General features: G+C 48.1%; 1 protein-coding gene across 1 annotated transcript in view; it reads left to right on the forward strand.

Annotated features, from left to right (window-relative positions):
• The first annotated feature begins 1,715 nt into the window (after positions 1 to 1,715).
• The window catches only part of LOC140202357 (AT-rich interactive domain-containing protein 5A-like), a 38,066-nt gene continuing 21,233 nt past the window's right edge, over positions 1,716 to 18,548 (forward strand). The window contains exon 1 of the mRNA XM_072267268.1: positions 1,716 to 1,802. The gene's annotated coding sequence lies outside the window, so the exon portion shown is untranslated. The remainder of the gene's footprint in view (positions 1,803 to 18,548) is intronic.

Below are 18,548 nucleotides of genomic sequence, written 5' to 3' on the forward strand. Positions count from 1 at the left end.
ACATAACTCACACACAACACAGTATATACAACTCACACACAACACAGTACATACAATTCACACACAACACGGTACATACAACTCACGCGCAACACAGTACATATAACTCACACACAACACACTGTGTAACTCACACAACACACTACGTATAACTCACAACACAGTACATACAATTCACACACAACACAATACATATAACTCACACACTATATATAACTCACACAACACACTACATATAACTCACACACAGCACAGTACATACAATTCACACACACCACTCTACATAAAACTCATACACAACACAGTACCTATAACTTACACACAACACAAGAAGTAATATTGCCACAAATAAATGAACAATTAATCTAAGGCCTCCGTTGGTTAGAATTGACCATGGATATTGTATCCGAGCTGTGTGGCTACACAAGCCTGGGCAGTACAATATGGAGAGCAAGCTGTTCCCATGTAGCAAGCACCCCCTCTCCACACATCTGACGAACCCAAAGGAACGGCAGAGACCGATACAGTTTGGTACCAGCAACAACGCAGGAGTTGCCAGTCAACATGGAACTCAATGTAGGGCTGCTTTAAGGACTCCAGCTCCGGATTTTTCCTTGGAATTTACTCCCAAAGCCTTCCTCATGAGCGGGTACAGCCACAAGGCAACGGAAGTTTGAGATCAGAGTTTTCCTTCACCCAGATGAGCTGCCAGCCACAGCTGACGAGCCCCGTCTGCCTGAAGCGAGAGCTTGTCCCAATTACTACTCCCGGCTGTAACAAACTTAAGGATTAATAAGGCGCATTTACGACGCAAGTTAAAAAGTAAACAGTGTAACACTCCTGGCACTCCATACGTGATGAGACCTGAGCTGTGGCAGGAAGTTCGTAACCTCACTGCCTGTGGGAAGGAGCTGATTCCAACCATAACAGTTCTTGTCCTAACGCTCCGGTACCTCCTGCCTGATGCTCGGAGGCCAAAGAGATTGCTGGATGGGTGGGAGTAATCACCGGCAATGCTGAGGGCTCTGGAGAAATATCTTTGACGGGAGGAAGAAAGACCCCGACGATCCCCTCTGCAGACCTCGCGATCCTTTGCAGGCACTTGCGGTCTGCTGTACTTGTGCCATTGTCAATAAACTCGACTTTGACTTAGATTCAGCAGTCGCTACACGTGAGACTCCTGAGTTTGATATCTTTAAGTGAATTTTATAGAGAGAGGGGTTATAGAATAGACTTTTGACCTCACGATCTACCTCGTTATGACCTTGCACCTTACTATGTGCCTGCACTGCACTTTCCTTGCAACTGTGACACTTCATTCTGTGTCTGTGTTGTTCTCCTCAATGCCTCGTTGCAATGAGGAATGAATGGAAAACGAAGTTTTTCACTGTGCCTCGGCGCATGTCTGCTTGCCATTGTTAGAATTATAACTCGCTGTTTCCTGATCCTTCCACCCCCGTGCTACGTATTTCCAGTATTTTGTGGTTTTATTCAATTCATCTGCGATTTTGCAATTTTGCACAAGTTTCTTGGAGACGCGATCTGAAATCTTCAAATGCAGCCGGCCAATGGGAGAGCGGTACTGTGAGAAAATGCCGGGGGCCTGACCAATCAGTGAGGGTGAGGGCGGGGCCTGCAGGGCGGCGGGGAGACATTCGCGTGTTCTGATCTTCAGCGGGAGGGAGCGCTCCTGCCCTGAAGCGGTCGGAGGGAGCGTCCCGTCTGAAAGCAGCCGCTCTGCGGATGAGAGTCCTGCGCACGGAGGAGGGTCTGATGTGGTCACTGTCCGGGAACTTTGTCAAGTAAGTGAAGACGGAGAGAAGAGTGAGGGTGGAGTTCAGGTGGAGCTGTCCATACTGGTGTGTGTGTGTGTGTGTTTGTGTCTGTGTGTGTGTGCGTGTGTGTGTGTGTCTGTGTGTGCGTGTGTGTGTCTGTGTGTGTGTCTGTGTGTGTGTGTGTTTGTGTGTGTGTGTGTGTGTGTGTGTGTGTCTGTGTGTGCGTGTGTGTGTCTGTGTGTGTGTGTTTGTGTGTGTGTGTGTGTGTGTGTCTGTGTGTGTGTGTGTGTGTGTGTGTGTGTGTCTGTGTGTGTGTGTGTGTGTGTGTGTCTGTGTGTGTGTCTGTCTGTCTGTGTGTGTCTCTGTGTGTGTGGAGCGGGGTGGGGGACGTTAGGCAAGTTCAGCTTTGATAGTCTACGTTTGCTGCTTCTGGTTGGAGCTCAGCTCTCGGCAGCCGCTCCAATACCGGGAGAGATCAGCGGATCGAGCAGCGGCTGACAGTCAGCCCGAGGTGCCGAGAATCCGCGTCAAGATTGACTCGCACCTCTTGCCCTCCCGGACGCTGCTCGATCCGCTGAGGTCTTCGAGCGCTCTGCTCCAGATTCTAGCACCTTCATCCAGCTCTGTGTTCGTTCTCCCGGGGTACGATTGACCCTCTGACGGGCCGGGGCAAGGGGCTAAGAGTGTCCTATGATTCCCAGACGAGTAAGCTCGGGGGTGCAAGATCTTGTGGAGTTGGCGGGCGGAGGCTTCAGCGGCTGGCTGGGGTGGGCGAGGGCAGAGGAGATCACTGGCGCAATGTCAGCGCTAACAGTGAGAGCTAACAATGTAGTTATTCAACACTCCTTCACTACAGCTAGGAGAATCCCCAATCCTCCTTTGGACTGCGGTGCAGTGGACAGAGAGCGGAGACGGACACTTTTATATTCTAGTCCTCTTGAAATGAACGCTAGCGTTTCATTTGCCTTCTTCACCAGCGGTTCAACCTGCAAAATAACCTTTTGGAAAATTCTGCACAAGGACTCCCAAGTCCCTTTGCACTTCGGATTTTTATATTTTCTCCCCATTTAGAAAATAGTCTATGCTTTTATTTCTTCTACCAAAATGCATGATCATACACTTCTCAACACTGTATTCCATCTGCCACTTCTTTGTCTGACTTTGGTCTGTCAAGTCCTTCTCCAGCCTCCCTGCTTCCTCAATACTTCCTGCCCCCCCCCCCCGATCTATCTTTCTATTGCTTGCAAACTTTGTCCACAAAACTATCAATTCCATCATCGAAAACATTGACATACCATGTAAAAAGAGAATCGGCCCCAGCACCGACCCCTGTGGAACACCACCAATCACCGGCAGCCCATCAGAAAAGACTTCCTTTATTCCTAATCTTTGCCTCCTGCCAGTCAGCCAATCGTCTATCTATGCTAGCATCTTTCCTGTAATACTCTGGGCTCAGCCTCACATGTGGCTCCTAACCAAAAGCCTTCCGAAAATCCACGTACATAACACCAACCAATTCTCCTTTGCCTGTCCTGCTTGTTATTTCTTCAAACAATTTCAACAGATCTGTCAGGCAAGACTTTCCGTTGAGGGACCTATGCTGACTACGGCCTATGTTATCATGAGTGATATCTACTTTCGCCTCTCTGTTATTCTTTATATCTATGAAAAATCTTTTGATGTCCTCTTTGAGAGTGTTAAGTTGCGCCTGGTTTGAGGAAGTGAATGTCTCGGACTGGGCTACAGAGAGATCTACAGGCATGGTCACAGTGATAAGTCGTGTCAGCCCCACGGTCAGGATGGTGAAACCGAGGATCTTCTCTCTGGAATAAAGCAGGTGTGGGGAGGTTAGAGAGCAGCAGGGGGATGATGTCAGTCAGGGACGCCTACCCATCATGGGACTGGAAGACACAGGTGATGTGAAGAAGAACATGAACAATGAGAGCAGTGAGCTCAGGTCTGTCAGACGAGGGGTGTGCAATCAGGGGCGATGGTCTCGCCGAGTAACAGTCAGGGGCGATGGTCTCCAGTAACAGTCAGGGGCGATGGTCTCGAGTAACAGTCAGGGGTGATGGTCTCGAGTAACAGTTAGGGGCGATGGTCTTGCCGAGTAACAGTCAGGGGAAATGGTCTCCCCGAGTGACAGCTTGACTGGGGGTGTGCAGTCAGGGGAAGAATGGTCTCCCCGAGTAACAGTCGGGGGAAATGGTCTCAAGTAACAGCTCGACCGGGGGTGTGCAGTCAGGGGAGATGGTCTCGATGTGTTTGTGAACTGGACTGATCTGCACCAGCACAGCTCTAGACTGATACACTGAAAGCAGGGCCAATCCAATGTGTGACTTGGTCCCGTCAGGGAAATTTTCATTGCTAAAAACATGTGTTTTTATGGAAAATGTGGTCCTTTCGCTGTAATGATGTCAATTGAAAAGCAAACTGCTTAATGTTTACATTGAGCAGAACAAAGGGAGAGATTGAAACCACCCAAGGAAGTTTTGATTGCTGAAGAAGATCAATTTGATAAAGGGGAAAGTACCGATGTTCTGATTATGAGTGAATTCCGACCAACAATGATATCTCAACCCGGGATTCTTATGCCTATCTGCTGCATTTCCCGTTGCTCCTGAGTGGAGCACAGAACATTGGAGACTATAAGACATAGTAGCAGAATGAGGCCATTCAGCCCATTGAGTCTGCTGTGTCACTCGATCAGTTTGTGTCAATGACCAACACAGTTCGAGGATTGTGCTGGGGGCAGCCCACAATTGTCGCCACGCTTCCAGTGCCAACATAACTTGTCTACAACTCACTAACCCTACCCGCATGTCTTTGGAATGTGTGAGGAAACCCAAACCGTCACAGAGAGAACGTACAGACTCAATGCAGATAACGGTGGGAACAGACTCCGATCTTGGCACCACAGTAGCATGACACTGTAACAGCTCGGGGTATTGGCGTTCAGAGTTCAATTCCAGGGTCATCTGTAAGAAGTTTGTATATCCTCCCCGCAGAATGATTGAATTTTCTCCTGGTGCTACATTTGCCTCCTGCATCCCAAAGTTGTACCAGTTAGTAGGTTAATTGTTCATTGTAAATTGTCCCATGATTAGGTTAGAGTCAAATCAGGCATCGTTGTGTGGCAAGGCTCGAAAGGAAGGAAGAGCCTATTCTGCACTCTATCTCAATAAATAACCAATGGCAGACTATATATTTACAGCCTGCTGTTGTGAATTAGCTCTTGGAACTATATTGCTTTGCTAGCACACATTTGCATTGTTTTAATCTATTGGGTGCTATGTAAATACTCTTCATCATTGCTGGTCAATTGAGAAAGTTTTTCTGGGGTTGGGAGTAAGCTGACCCTTCAGGTAATAACCCACAGTGCTGCAACCAATCACCTGTTCAACAAATACTGAGGGAGGGTCACACTGTGGGAGGGGCGGTACTGAGGGACAGTCACACTGTGGGAGGGGTGGTACTGAGGGAGCGTCACACTGTGGGAGGGGTGGTACTGAGGGAGAGTCACACTGTGGGAGGGGAGGCACTGAGGGAGAGTCACACTGTGGGAGGGGTGGTACTGAGGGAGGGTCACACTGTGGGAGGGGTGGTACTGAGGGAGGGTCACACTGAGGGAGGGGTGGTACTGAGGGAGCATCACACTGTGGGAGGGGTGGTACTGAGGGAGAGTCACACTGTGGGAGGGGTGGTACTGAGAGAGGGTCACACTGTGGGAGGGGTGGTACTGAGGGAGAGTCACACTGTGGTAGGGGTGGTACTGAGGGAGGGTCACACTGTGGGAGGGGTGGTACTGAGGGAGAGCCACACTGTGGGAGGGGTGGTACTGATAGAGGATCACAATGTGGGAGGGGTGGTACTGAGGGAGAGTCACACTGTGGGAGGGGAGGTACTGAGGGAGAGTCGTACTGAGGGAGAGTCACACTGTGGGAGGGGTGGTACTGAGGGAGGGTCACACTGTGGGAGGGGTGGTACTGAGGGAGAGTCACACTGTGGGAGGGGTGGTACTGAGGGAGGGTCGCACTGTGGGAGGGTGGTACTGAGGGAGAGTCACACTGTGGGAGGGGTGGTACTGTGGGAGAGTCACACTGTGGGAGGGGTGGTACTGATAGAGGGTCACACTGTGGGAGGGGTGGTACTGAGGGAGGGTCACACTGTGGGAGGGTGGTACTGAGGGAGAGTCACACTGTGGGGGGGTGTTACTGAGGGAGGGTCACACTGTGGGAGGGGAGGTACTGAGGGAAAGTCACACTGGGAGGGGTGGTACTGAGGGAGGGTCACGCTGTGGGAGGGGTAGTACTGTGGGAGAGTCACACTGTGGGAGGGGTGGTACTGAGGGAGGGTCGCACTGTGGGAGGGTGGTACTGAGGGAGAGTCACACTGTGGGAGGGTCACACTGTGGGAGGGTGGTACTGAGGGAGAGTCGCACTGCGGGAGGGGTGTTACTGAGGGAGGGTCACACTGTGGGAGGGGTGGTACTGAGGGAGGGTCGCACTGTGGGAGGTGTGGTACCGAGAGAGGGTCACACTGTGGGAGGGGTGGTACTGAGGGAGGGTCTCACAGTGGGAGGGGTGGTACTGAAGGGGAGTCACACTGTGGGGGAGGTGGTACTGAGGGAGGGTCACAATGTGGGAGGGGTGCTCTGTTTTGCTCCCTGACCTGCGTCAATGCCTGAGGACCCCAGAAAAACCACTGAAGCGATCCAGTAATTGGTAAAAGTCTTTGCTTGAGAGTGCCTCTCAGGGATGTGAAGCCAAAGAGGGTGAACGGGGTCTGTTGTAACGCAAACTAAAGGTGGAGCAGGCTTGACGAGCTGCATGGCCTGGAGGAGTCATTGGGCTGGGGAGGTGTCGTGACCATGACCTTGGTGTCGAGGATGGATGCTGGGGTCCCCGTGTCCTTGCTCTGCCGTGAAGTCGCTCCTCAGCACTCCGCCGATGAGCAGAAGAGCGGCGATGGCAGAGAGTGGAGAAGAGCCGAGTCAGCTCGGCGCGCAGGCGCGGCGCAACAACAGCCAAATGACGCCTTGTTCCACAATCTGTATTTTTAGATCTGCTGTGTCAGGAAGAGCACTGATATTCAAAATCCTTCACCTCCCGCACGGGAGGCAGGATGGAGAGTGAGTTGTACTCGTATCACTGTGCATAGTTTGTGTCCCCCTAACTCAATAAAGATGTCCTAGTGTGGTGGACAGTGCAGACGGATGCGAGGCTAATTCTAGGGCTGAGAGCCTCTTCCTACCCTGAAGGGCTGAAGAAGTAGAGTTTGCATTCTTCGGAGTTTAGATGAACGAGTGCTGATTCTCACTATTGTCTTCTCTCTTTCTGCACTAGTTATCATTTTCCAGACACAGTGGCCACTTTATTAGGTACACCTGTACATCTGCTCGCTAATGCCAGTCATGTGGCCGCAGCTCAATGCATGCAGAGGCTCCGTTGTTCAGATCAAACATAGAATTAGGAAGGAATGTGCTGTCAGCGACTTTGACTGTAGGTTGATTATTGGTGACAGACGAGGTAGTTTGAGCATCTCAAAACCTGCTGATTTCCTGAGATTTTCACACACAACTGTCGTGAGAGTTTACAGAGAATAGTGCAAGAACAATAAAATCACCCAGTGAACGGGAGATCTGTGGGTGAAAACATCTTGTTAATGAGAAGTCGAAGGAGAATGGCCAGACTGGTTCAAGCTGACAGGAAGTCGTCAGTAACTGGAATAACCAGGCGTTACAACAGTGATGTGCAGAAGAGCATCTCTGAACACACTCACAACACGCTGGAGGAACTCAGCAGGTCGGGCAGCATCCGTGGAAACAATCAGTCAACGTTTCGGGCCGGAACCCTTCATCAAGACTGAAGAGGGAAGGGGCAGAGGCCCTATAAAGAAGGTGGAAGAGGGTGGGAAGGAGAAGGCTGGGAGGTTCAGTTGAAAAACCAGTAATTTGAAAGACAGAGGGGTGGGGGAGGGGAAGTAGGGAGATGATAGGCAGAGTCGCGATGTAATGATGCAGCTCTACAAAACTCTGGTTAGGCCACACTTGGAGTACTGTGTCCAGTTCTGGTCGCCTCACTATAGGAAGGATGTGGAAGCATTGGAAAGGGTACAGAGAAGATTTACCAGGATGCTGCCTGGTTTAGAAAGTATGCAATATGATCAGAGATTAAGGGAGCTAGGGCTTTACCCTTTGGAGAGGAGGATGAGAGGAGACATGATAGAGGCGTACAAGGTAATAGGAGGAATAGATAGAGTGGATAGCCAACGCCTCTTCCCCAAGCCACCACTGCTCAATACAAGAGGACATGGCTTTAAGGTAAGGGGTGGGAAGTTCAAAGGGGATATTAGAGGAAGGTTTTTTACTCAGAGAGTGGTTGGTGTGTGGAATGCACTGCCTGAGTCAGTGGTGGAGGCAGATACACTAGTGAAGTTTAAGAGACTACTAGACAGGTGTATGGAGGAATTTACGGTGGGGGCTTATATGGGAGGCAGGGTTTGAGGGTCGGCACAACATTGTGGGCCGAAGGGCCTGTACTGTGCTGTACTATTCTATGTTCTATGTTCTAAAACAATGGGTAGTAGAAGGAGGTGGAACCATGAGGGAGGTGATAGGCAGCTGGGGGAGGGGGCAGAGTGATATAGCACCTCCGCTCCATCCGCCACAACAGACAGGATCTCCCGGTAGCCACCCACTTCAACTCTACTTCCCATTCCCATTCAGATATGTCCATACATGGCCTCCTCTACTGCCATGATCAGGCTAAACTCAGGATGGAGGAGCAACACCTCATATACCGTCTAGGTAGTCTCCAGCCCCTTGGTATGAACATAGAATTCTACAACTTCCGGTAATTCCCTCCCCCTCCCTTCCCCTATCCCTATGTCACTCTGCCTCCTCCCCCAGCTGCCTATCACCTCCCTCATGGTTCCGCCTCCTTCTACTACCCATTGTTTTCCAGCCTATCACCTCCCTACTTCCCCTCCCCCACCCCTCTGTCTTTCAAATTACTGGTTTTTCACCTGGGCCTACCAGCCTTCTCCTTCCCACCCTCCCCCCACCTTCTTTATAGGGCCTCTGCCCCTTCCCTCTTCAGTCCTGACGAAGGGTTCCGGCCCGAAACGTTGACTCATCGTTTCCACGGATGCTGCCCAACCTGCTGAGTTCCTCCAGCATGTTGTTAGTGTTGCTTTGATCCCAGCATCTGCAGATTATTTTGTGTCTCTGAACACACAACATGTTGAACCTTGAGGGATGGGCTACAGCAGCAGAAGACCACGAACATAAACTCAGTGGCCACTTTGTTAGATACAGGAGGTACCTAATAAAGTGGCCAGTGAGTGTATTGTATTTTATGGTAATTTTTTAATGTATTGCACAGTACAGCTGCTGCAAAATAACAAATTAAACACTATATGTCAGTGAAAATAAACCTGATTCTGAAACACTTAAGGGAGAAACAATCTATCTGCTGGAGAGACTCAGCAGGTCGAGCAGAGTCTTTGGGGCAAAATCAAAAGACACTTATTACCAAAGTATGCATATGTCATCATACATTACCTTGAGATTCATTTTCTTACAGGAAAATAAAGGAATTTCATAGAATATATGAAAAACTATATATAACCAATGTGCAAGAAAAGACAAATTTTGTAAATAGTATAAAAAGTAAATAATTAATATTGAAAACATGAGATGTAGAGTCATTCGAAGTGAGTCTGTAGATTGTGAAATCAGTTCAGAGTTGGGGACAGTGATGATTGTAGGGTAATAACTGTTCCTGAACCTGGTGGTGTGGGACCTGATGGTTGAGGGGTAATAACTGTTCCTGAATCTGGTGGTGTGGGATAGTGATGGTTGAGGGTAATAACTGTTCCTGAACCTGGAGGTGTGGGACCTGATGGTTGTAGGGTAATAACTGTTCCTGAACCTGGTGGCGTGGGACCTGATGGTTGAGGGGTAATAACTGTTCCTGAACCCGGTGGTGTGGGACAGTGATGGTTGGGGGGTAATAACTGTTCCTGAACCTGGTGGTGTGGGACCTGATGGTTGAGGGGTAATAACTGTTCCTGAACCTGGTGGTGTAAAACCTGATGGTTGAGGGGTAATAACTGTTCCTGAACCTGGTGGTGTGGAACCTGATGGTTGAGGGGTAATAACTGTTCCTGAACCGGGTGGTGTGGAACCTGATGGTTGAGGGGTAATAACTGTTCCTGAACCTGGTGGCGTGGAACCTCAGGTTCCTGCCTGATCATGATAGTGAGAAGAGAGCATGGCCTCCATGGCGAGGGTTCTTGATGATGGATGATGCTTTCTTGTGGCAACACTTCATGTAGATGTGCTCATTGCCGGGGAGGCCTTTGCCTATGATGGACTGGGCTAAATCCACCACTTTCTGTAGACTTTTCCATTCTTGGGCATTGGTATTTCCAAACCAGTTGGAAGGAATTGTCAGTTTTTTAGGTTGAAAACCCTGCATCGGGACAAAAGGGCAGATGTTGAGAGTCTTAAACAGAGGGAGAGAGCTACATGATAAGGGAGCTACAATCGATGTGTCGAAGGTACTCAGTGAGTTGAACAAGACCTCTGTTGTGGGGACGACTGACCATCTCCCTCTCCTCTCTCAGTCCTGATGTGGGGTTTCAACTTGAAGCTTTGACAATTCCTTGCCCAGCATTTGACAGATTGGTTGTTGCTCTGGGTTCCAGCTTCATGTGCCCAGACACAGAATTGGGCTTACTGTCACTAAAGTACAGCACTGTGCTAATGTCTTAGGCACATATACAGTACATAGCAAGGGTGCCTGAGACTTTACAGTACTGTATCTGTCAATGTAGGGTGGAGAGCGAGTTTGTAAATCTGGCCAGAGCAAAGGGTGTTGGGAATTGCAAGGGTGGAGCGCTGTGGGATGGGTGGCAGAGAAGGGGAGCTGGGCAGGGGTGGCACTGGTGCTGACACATCCGGTCCTGAGGCACCAGGCAAAGGCATTTGATCCAAACAATTGATTTACTGATCATTACAGAATGTGTCTCTGGTGCTTCCCACTCCCTGCCCTCTCCCTTCCCCTTTTCCCAACCGTGATTCCCCTCTCCCTGCCCCTTCCCACTCTCAGTCCACAATAGAGACCCACATCAGAATCAGGTTTATCGTCACTCACATATGTCATGAAATTTGCTTTTTATGCAGTAGCAGTACAGTGCAATACATAAAATTTCTACAGTACTGAGCAAAAGTCCTAGTCACCCTAGCTATATATACAGTAAGTAATCTTCTGCCACATAGTACTGTATATTGTGATGTTTGTAGTTTTGCACCACTAGTACAGTGCAATACATAAAATATACTACAAAATAATAAAAAATGTATATTTAAAACAAGATAAACACTGAAATGTCAAAGGAGAGTTACAATAGTGAAAGTAATGTTCATGGGTTCATTGTCTATTCAGAAATCTGATGGCAGAAGGGAAAAATTGGTTCCTAAAACATTGTGAAGGTCTTCAGGCTCCTGTACCTCTTCCCTGATAGTATTAATGAGAGGAGGGCATGTCCTTGGTGATGTGGGCCCTTAATCATGAATACCACCTTTTGAAGATGCCCTCCGTGGTGGGAGGCTAGTGTCCATGATGGAGCTGGCTGCGACTACAAACCTCCGCAGCTTTTTTCCAGTCCTGTGCAGTGCTCCCTCCATACCAGACGGTGATGGAACCAGTTAGAATGCTCTCCATGGTTCATCTGTAAAAATTTACTGGAGGTTTTGATGGCATACCAAGTCTCCTCAAGCTACCCTCTTTGTAATTGTATCAATAGTTTGGACCCGGGATAGATCTTCAGAGATGTTGGCACCCAGGAACTTGAAGCTGCTCACCCTTCCCATCGCTGACCCCTCGATGAGGATGAGTGTGTGTTCTCCCAACTTCTCCTTACTGAAGTCCACAATCAATTCCTTGGTCTTAGAAGTTGAATGGAAGGTTGTTGTTTCAACACCACTCAGCCAACTATTCTGTCGCGCTCCTGCACGCCTCCTTGTCACCATCTGAGATTCTGCCAACAACAATTGTGTCATTGGCAAATTTATAGATGGAACAGCAGTAGATAAGGTGGTATTTATTTGCAAATAAATTGCATAATGATTTCTTTTTGCAGAGTGTGGTGAATCTCTGGTTGTGGAGTTGAGATCACAGTTGGGGGGTGGGATTTAATGTGGTGATGCATATTTGACAGACTGAGTACAGTAGGGAACGTCAGCCATGGAGGGGCCAACAGCCTTACTCTTCTTGCTCCAGTGTTCTTGCAGATGCAGACAGGATTGGCCTGTGGGTGGGTGGGCAGCTGGCAGGCTCCAGGTGTTCAGAAAACACTCCCAGACCCACAGCCCCTCCTGGCGTGGGAGGCCGTGGCCTGTGGGAGTAACTGCACACATAGCAGCCGGTTTATGCAGAGGAAGATGTCATTAATGGCACTGAGCAACCGGATAAAGTATACTACTGGCAGGGACTGAACACTGAGGTGGGCCCAGTATTCGGGGGAGGGCACTGTGCCCCCAACCATCGCCATGGAATCTTTATATTCACCCAAGGGGGCAAGTTACAATCAAAGCAAAAGATTGCAAATGCTAGGAAATCTGAAATAGTGCTTTATTAGAATTAGTTTTATTGGCCACAGGTACATGGAAACCTCCAAACATACAGTGTATCTGTTATTTGCATCAATGACCAATGCATTCTGAGGGTTGCGCTGGGGCAGCCCAGAAGTGAGAAGATGGCCTGTCTCAGATGGTCAGTGATTGATGCTGCCTTTTCAATCTCTCACTGCTACGGGCGGAAGTTCCCACTTGCTTCAAAAAGACACCAGTTATACCAATGCCTGAGAAGAATAATGTGAGCTGCTTTAATGACTATCGCCCGGTAGCACTCACATCGACAGTGATGAAATACTTTGAGAGGTTGGTCATGACTAGACTGAACTCCTGCCTCAGCAAGGACCTGGACCCATTGCAATTTGCCGATTGCCACAACAAGTCAATGGCAGATGTAATTTCAATGGCTCTTCACACGGCCTTAGACCACCTGGACAACACAAACACCTGCGTCAGGATGCTGTTCATTGACTATAGCTCAGCATTCAACACCATCATTCCCACAATCCTGATTGAGAAGTTGCTGAACCTGGGCCTCTGTACCTCCCTCTGCAATTGGATCCTCGACTTCCTAACCGGAAGACCACACTCTGTGTGGATTGGTGATAACACGTCCTCTTCATTGACAAGCAACACTGGTGCACCTCAGGGGTGTGTGCTTAGCCGACTGCTCTACTCCCTATAAACACATGACTATGTGGCTAGGCGTAGCTCAAATACCATCTATGAATTTGCTGATAATACAACTATTGTCAGTACAATCTCAGGTGGTGACAAGAGGGAATACAGGAGCGAGATACACCAACCAGTGGAGTGGTGTTGCAGCCACAACCTGGCACTCAATGTCAGTAAGATGAAAGAGCTGATTGTGGACTTCAGGAAGGGTAAGATGAAAGAACACATAGAGGAATCAGAAGTGGAGAGAGTGAGCAGTTTCAAGTTCTGGGTTTCAAGATCTCTGAGGATCTAACCTGGTCCCAACATATCGATGCAGTTATAAAGAAGGCAAGACAGCGGCTATACTTCATTAGGAGTTTGAAGAGATTTGGTATGTCAACAAATACACTCAAAAACTTCTATAGATGTACCATGGAGAGCATTCTGACAGGCTGCATCACTGTCTGGTATGGAGGAGGGGGCTACTGCACAGGACCGAAAGAAGCTGCAGAGGGTTGTAAATTTAGTCAGCTCCATCTTGGGTACTAGCCTACAAAGCATCCAGGGCATCTTCAAGGAGCGGTGTCTCAGAAAGGCAGTGTCCATTATTAAGGACCTCCAGCACCCAGGGTATGTCCTTTTCTCACTGTTACCATCAGGTAGGAGGTACAGAAGCCTGAAGGCACTCACTCAGAGATTCAGGAACAGCTTCTTCCCCTCTGCCATCCGATTCCTAAATGGACATTGAACCCTTGAACACTACCTAACTTTTTTAGTATATATTATTTCTGGTTTTTGCACAACTTTTAATCTATTCAATATACGTATAGTGTAATTTATTTACTTATTTATTTTTTCTCTCTCTGCTAGATTATGTATTGCATTGAACTGCTTCTGCTAAGTTAACAATTTTCACGTCACATGCCGGTGATAATAAACCTGGTTCTGATTCTGATTCTTTCTTGGTGCACCATCTTTTGAAGGTGTCCTCAATGGTTTGGAGGCTCGCACATATAATGAAGCTGGCTGCGTCTACAACCCTCTATAGCTTCTTTTGATCCTGTGCATTGGAGCCTCCATACCAGACAGTGATGCTACCAGTCAGAATGCTCTCCACAGTACTTCTGTAGAAGTTTGCTGGAGTCTTCAGTGTTGAAACCGCCTCGTCCTGCTAATGAAATATTCAATTGAATTGAATTGAATGATCTTTATTGTCATTATACATAGATACAATGAGATCTAGGTGTTCTTGTACATCAGTCACTGAAAGCAAGCATGCAAGTACAGCAGGCAGTGAAGAAAGCTAATGGCATGCTGGCCTTCATAACAAGGGAAATTGAGTATAAGAGCAAAGAGGTCCTTCTGCAGCTGTACAGGGCCCTGGTGAGACCACACCTGGAGTACTGTGTACAGTTTTGGTCTCCAAATTTGAGGAAGGACATTCTTGCTATTGAGGGAATGCAGCGTAGGTTGACAAGGTTAATTCCCGGGATGGCAGGACTGTCATATGTCGAAAGATTGGAGTGACTGGGTTTGTACACACTGGAATTTAGAAGGCTGAGAGGGGATCTTATTGAAACATATAAGATTATTAAGGGATTGGACATGCTGGAGGCAGGAAGCATGTTCCCGCTGATGGGTGAGTCCAGAACCAGAGGCCACAGTTTAAGAATAAGGGGTAGGTCATTTAGAACAGAGTTGAGAAAAAACTTTTTCACCCAGAGAGTGGTGGATGTATGGAATGCTCTGCCCCAGAAGGCTGTGGAGGCCAAGTCTCTGGATGCTTTCAAGAAAGAGATGGATAGAGCTCTTAAAGATAGTGGAATCAAAGGTTATGGGGATAAGGCAGGAGCTGGATACTGATTGTGGATGATCAGCCATGATCACAGTGAATGGCGGTGCTGGCTCGAAGGGCTGAATGGCCCACTCCTGCACCTATTGTCTATTAATTGCAGTAATAATGCTGGGCCCTGGATAGATCTTCAGAGATGTTGACACGCAGCAGCTTGAACTTGCTCACCAATTCCATGGCTGATCCCTTGATGACAATGGGTGTGTGTTCCCTCAGCTTTCTCTTCCTAAAGTCCACAATCAGTTCCTTGGTTTTACCGATGCTGAGTGCTAAGTTGCTGTGGTACCACTCAACCAGCTGAACTATCTCGCTTCTGTATGCTCTCTCGTCTCCATCTGAAATTCTGCCAACAATAGTTGTGTCATCAGATAATTCGTAGATGGCGTTTGAGTCGTTCCTATGGGTGTAGAGAGTGCAGAGCAGTGGTCTAAACACGCATCCTTGAGGTGCACCAGTGTAGATTGTGGAGATGTTATCTCTATCCACACTGACTGTGGCCTCCTGATGAGGAAGTCAACAATCCAGTCACAGTGGGAGGAACGGAGATGCAGATTCTGAAGCGTGTTAGTGCTGAGGTTATGCTGGTGTTGAACACCGAGCTGTAATCAATAAACAGCTGCCTGACGTAGGTAATGCTGTTGTCCAGGTGATCCAAGGCCTAGAGAAGAGCCAGTGAGAGCCATCTGCTGGAGACCTGTTGTGGTGAGTCCAGGTCCTTGCGGAGGCAGGAGTTGATTCTAGCCATGACCAACCTCTCAAAACATTTCATATAAGTAGACATGAGCGCAATTGGGCGATAAATATCCTTACAGTGCTATCCTGGGGCACTGGGATGATTGATGCCCTTTTGAAGCAGGTGGGAACTGCTGGCTGCTACAGTGAGAGACTGAAGATGTCTTTGAACACCCCTGCCAGCTGGTTGGCACAGGTTGGCAGGTACACTATCGGGCGTTGACATCTTGCAAGGATGTTCTGACGTTGGCCTATGAGGCAGAGATCACAGGGTTGCTGGATGCTGTGGAGAATGGCACAGGTGTAGTTTTATTCTCCCTAACAGAGAGTGCATAGAAAACATTGAGCTTCTTGGGGAGTGAAGCCTCACTGCCGTTTATGAGGTTAGCTTTCACCTTATAGGAAGTCTTGGCTTGTAAACCCTGACATACATATGATCGTATCTGTTACTTCACATCAGATTGCACTTTTGCTCTCACAGTGCCCTTTTGTAGATTGTACCTGGGCTTTTCGTAGGGTTCTCAATCACTGATCTTGAATGCCACAGATCTAGCACTTGGCAGACTATGAATCTCCTGGTTCATCCACGGCTTCTGGTTTGAGTATGTTGGGAGTGTTCTTGAGGTCACACACTGATCCCACACAGCTCTCAGTGAAGTTGGGTGGTGACTGTGGCACATTCATTTAGATCCAAAGATGAATCCCTGAATGAGTTCCAGTCCACCGATTTATAGCAGTCAGAAGATCTCTGCTGGGACCAGTGCATGAGTGCCATCACAAAGAAGGCACAACAGCATCTCTACTTCCTTAAAAGTTTGTGTAGATTCAGCATGTCAGAAAAACTTTGACAAACTTCTATAGATGCATAGTAGAGAGTATCCTGACTGGTTGCATCGCGGCCTGATATGGAAATACCAATTCCCAGGAATGGAAAAGACTACAGAAAGCAGTGGATACGGCCCAGTCCATCACAGGCAAAACCCTCCCCACCCCTGAGCATATTTAGATGAAGCACTTCCACAAGAAAGCAGCATCTATCATCAAGGAGCCCATCTACGCTATGCCCTCTCCTTACAACAGTGATTCGGCAGGTGATACAGGAGCCTTACGTCCCACACCACCAGGTTGAGGAACAGTTATTACCTTGCATCTTCAGGGCCCAGAACCAGCGTAGATAACTTCACTCATATCAACACTGAACTGATTCTACGACCTACAAACTCACCTTCAAGGTCTGGACAACTTGTTCTCAGGATTATTTAATGAACAGTTTGTCTACCATTGCACGTTGGCTGTTTGTCAGCACTGTGCGTCGCTGCGCAGTAACTGAAATGCTCCCGTGCACATAGCCTTTGTTGCCACGCAGCTGGTATTTTCTTTTATATAATGTTTTATTAAAGTGCTCTGCAGTTTTCAGGCCGTATAAAAATTTCCTGTAAAAAAAAAGAGGGAATATATATATATATATATATATATACAACTTCCATTGTATTTCTTTGTAGTATTCCTGTAAATGCCCCTTAGAAAATGAATCTCAAGGTAGTATATGACAACATAAATGTACTTTGGTAACAAATTTACTTTGAAATTTGTAAGTGCTCCTCTACCTCCCTTGGCCATATCTTTGCGGTCCACATAACTCGTGCCCTGGTCCTCAGTCTCTGCCTGTATGCCAGGTGATTGGAATTAGACCATAAGACATGGGAGCAGAATTAACCCATTCAACCCATCATGGCTGATCCCGGATCCCACTCCACCCCATACACCTGCCTTTGCGCCATATCCTTTGATGCCCTGTATTGCCTACGTGCAGGTGCTGGCCGGTGCAGATGTGATGGGCCAAAGAAGCTGCTTCTGTGACCATAGGACCCAGGAGCAGAATTGGGCCATTTGGCTCATCCATTCCTGGGAGCATTCTCTTGAACCTCCTCTGAACCCTCTCCAATGCCAGCACATCCTTTCTTAGATATAGGACCCACAACAGCTCACAATACTCCAAATGTGGTGTGACTAATGCCTTTTACAGCCTCGGCATTACATTCCTGAGGTGACCTCATGCAGCTTTGGCCTTCAATAAGAAGACTGAATGACCTTCACTGAACGGGTGTCAGCAGTTGGAGCGGTGGAGTCATTAATCACTAACAGCAGTGAAGTGAAGTGAGGTGCCCAGGGAGCGCGGCTGAGGAACGCTGGGTGCTGTTGGCGTCGTTGCGCTGACACACTCTTATCAGGCCAAAATCGGCTCAGAGACTGGAAAGCTGCTGTGTACGGACACTGAACTGCCTTCTCAAGAGGGCCAAACCATACTCGTGACAGTTATGATTCTGAACGCTTGTTTAAAGACGGTTATATTGACCTTAACTAACGGAGCAGGTTCTATTGTAATCAGCAGATCAGGGTTAGTCACTGGAGGTGGTGTGTTTCTGTTTGTGTTTCAACTCTCTTTTTCCAAAGAGGAAATGAGTAATAACAGGAAATTCAACATTGTGTTCAACAGTGAAACCTCAGATCATCTTTTGATGTGAACAGATTGGTGGAATGTGATGCTGTCGTGTGTGTGTGTGTGTGTGTGTGTGTGTGTGTGTGTGTGTGTGTGTGTGTGTGTGTGTGTGTGTGTGTGTGTTGTGTATGTGTGTATCACAATGTGCACATGTTATGTGCATGTCAGTTGTGTGCATAGATGTCATCGTAGAACTCTCTATTTGTTGTCTATGGGTGAGGGTTTCTGTGTCAGTCTCTCCATCTCTCTCTCCTTCTCTCTTTCCTATCTCTCTGACCCCCCCCCCCACTATGTTCTGTATGCCTTTACTGGATGAGCCTTTCCGCGCACTCACGTGTGAGTGTGTGTGTATTGCAGGTACACATGTAATGTGCATGTTAGTTGCATGAG

The sequence above is a fragment of the Mobula birostris genome, chromosome 8, assembly GCF_030028105.1.
Source record: "Mobula birostris isolate sMobBir1 chromosome 8, sMobBir1.hap1, whole genome shotgun sequence".
Classification (NCBI taxonomy): domain Eukaryota; kingdom Metazoa; phylum Chordata; class Chondrichthyes; order Myliobatiformes; family Myliobatidae; genus Mobula; species Mobula birostris.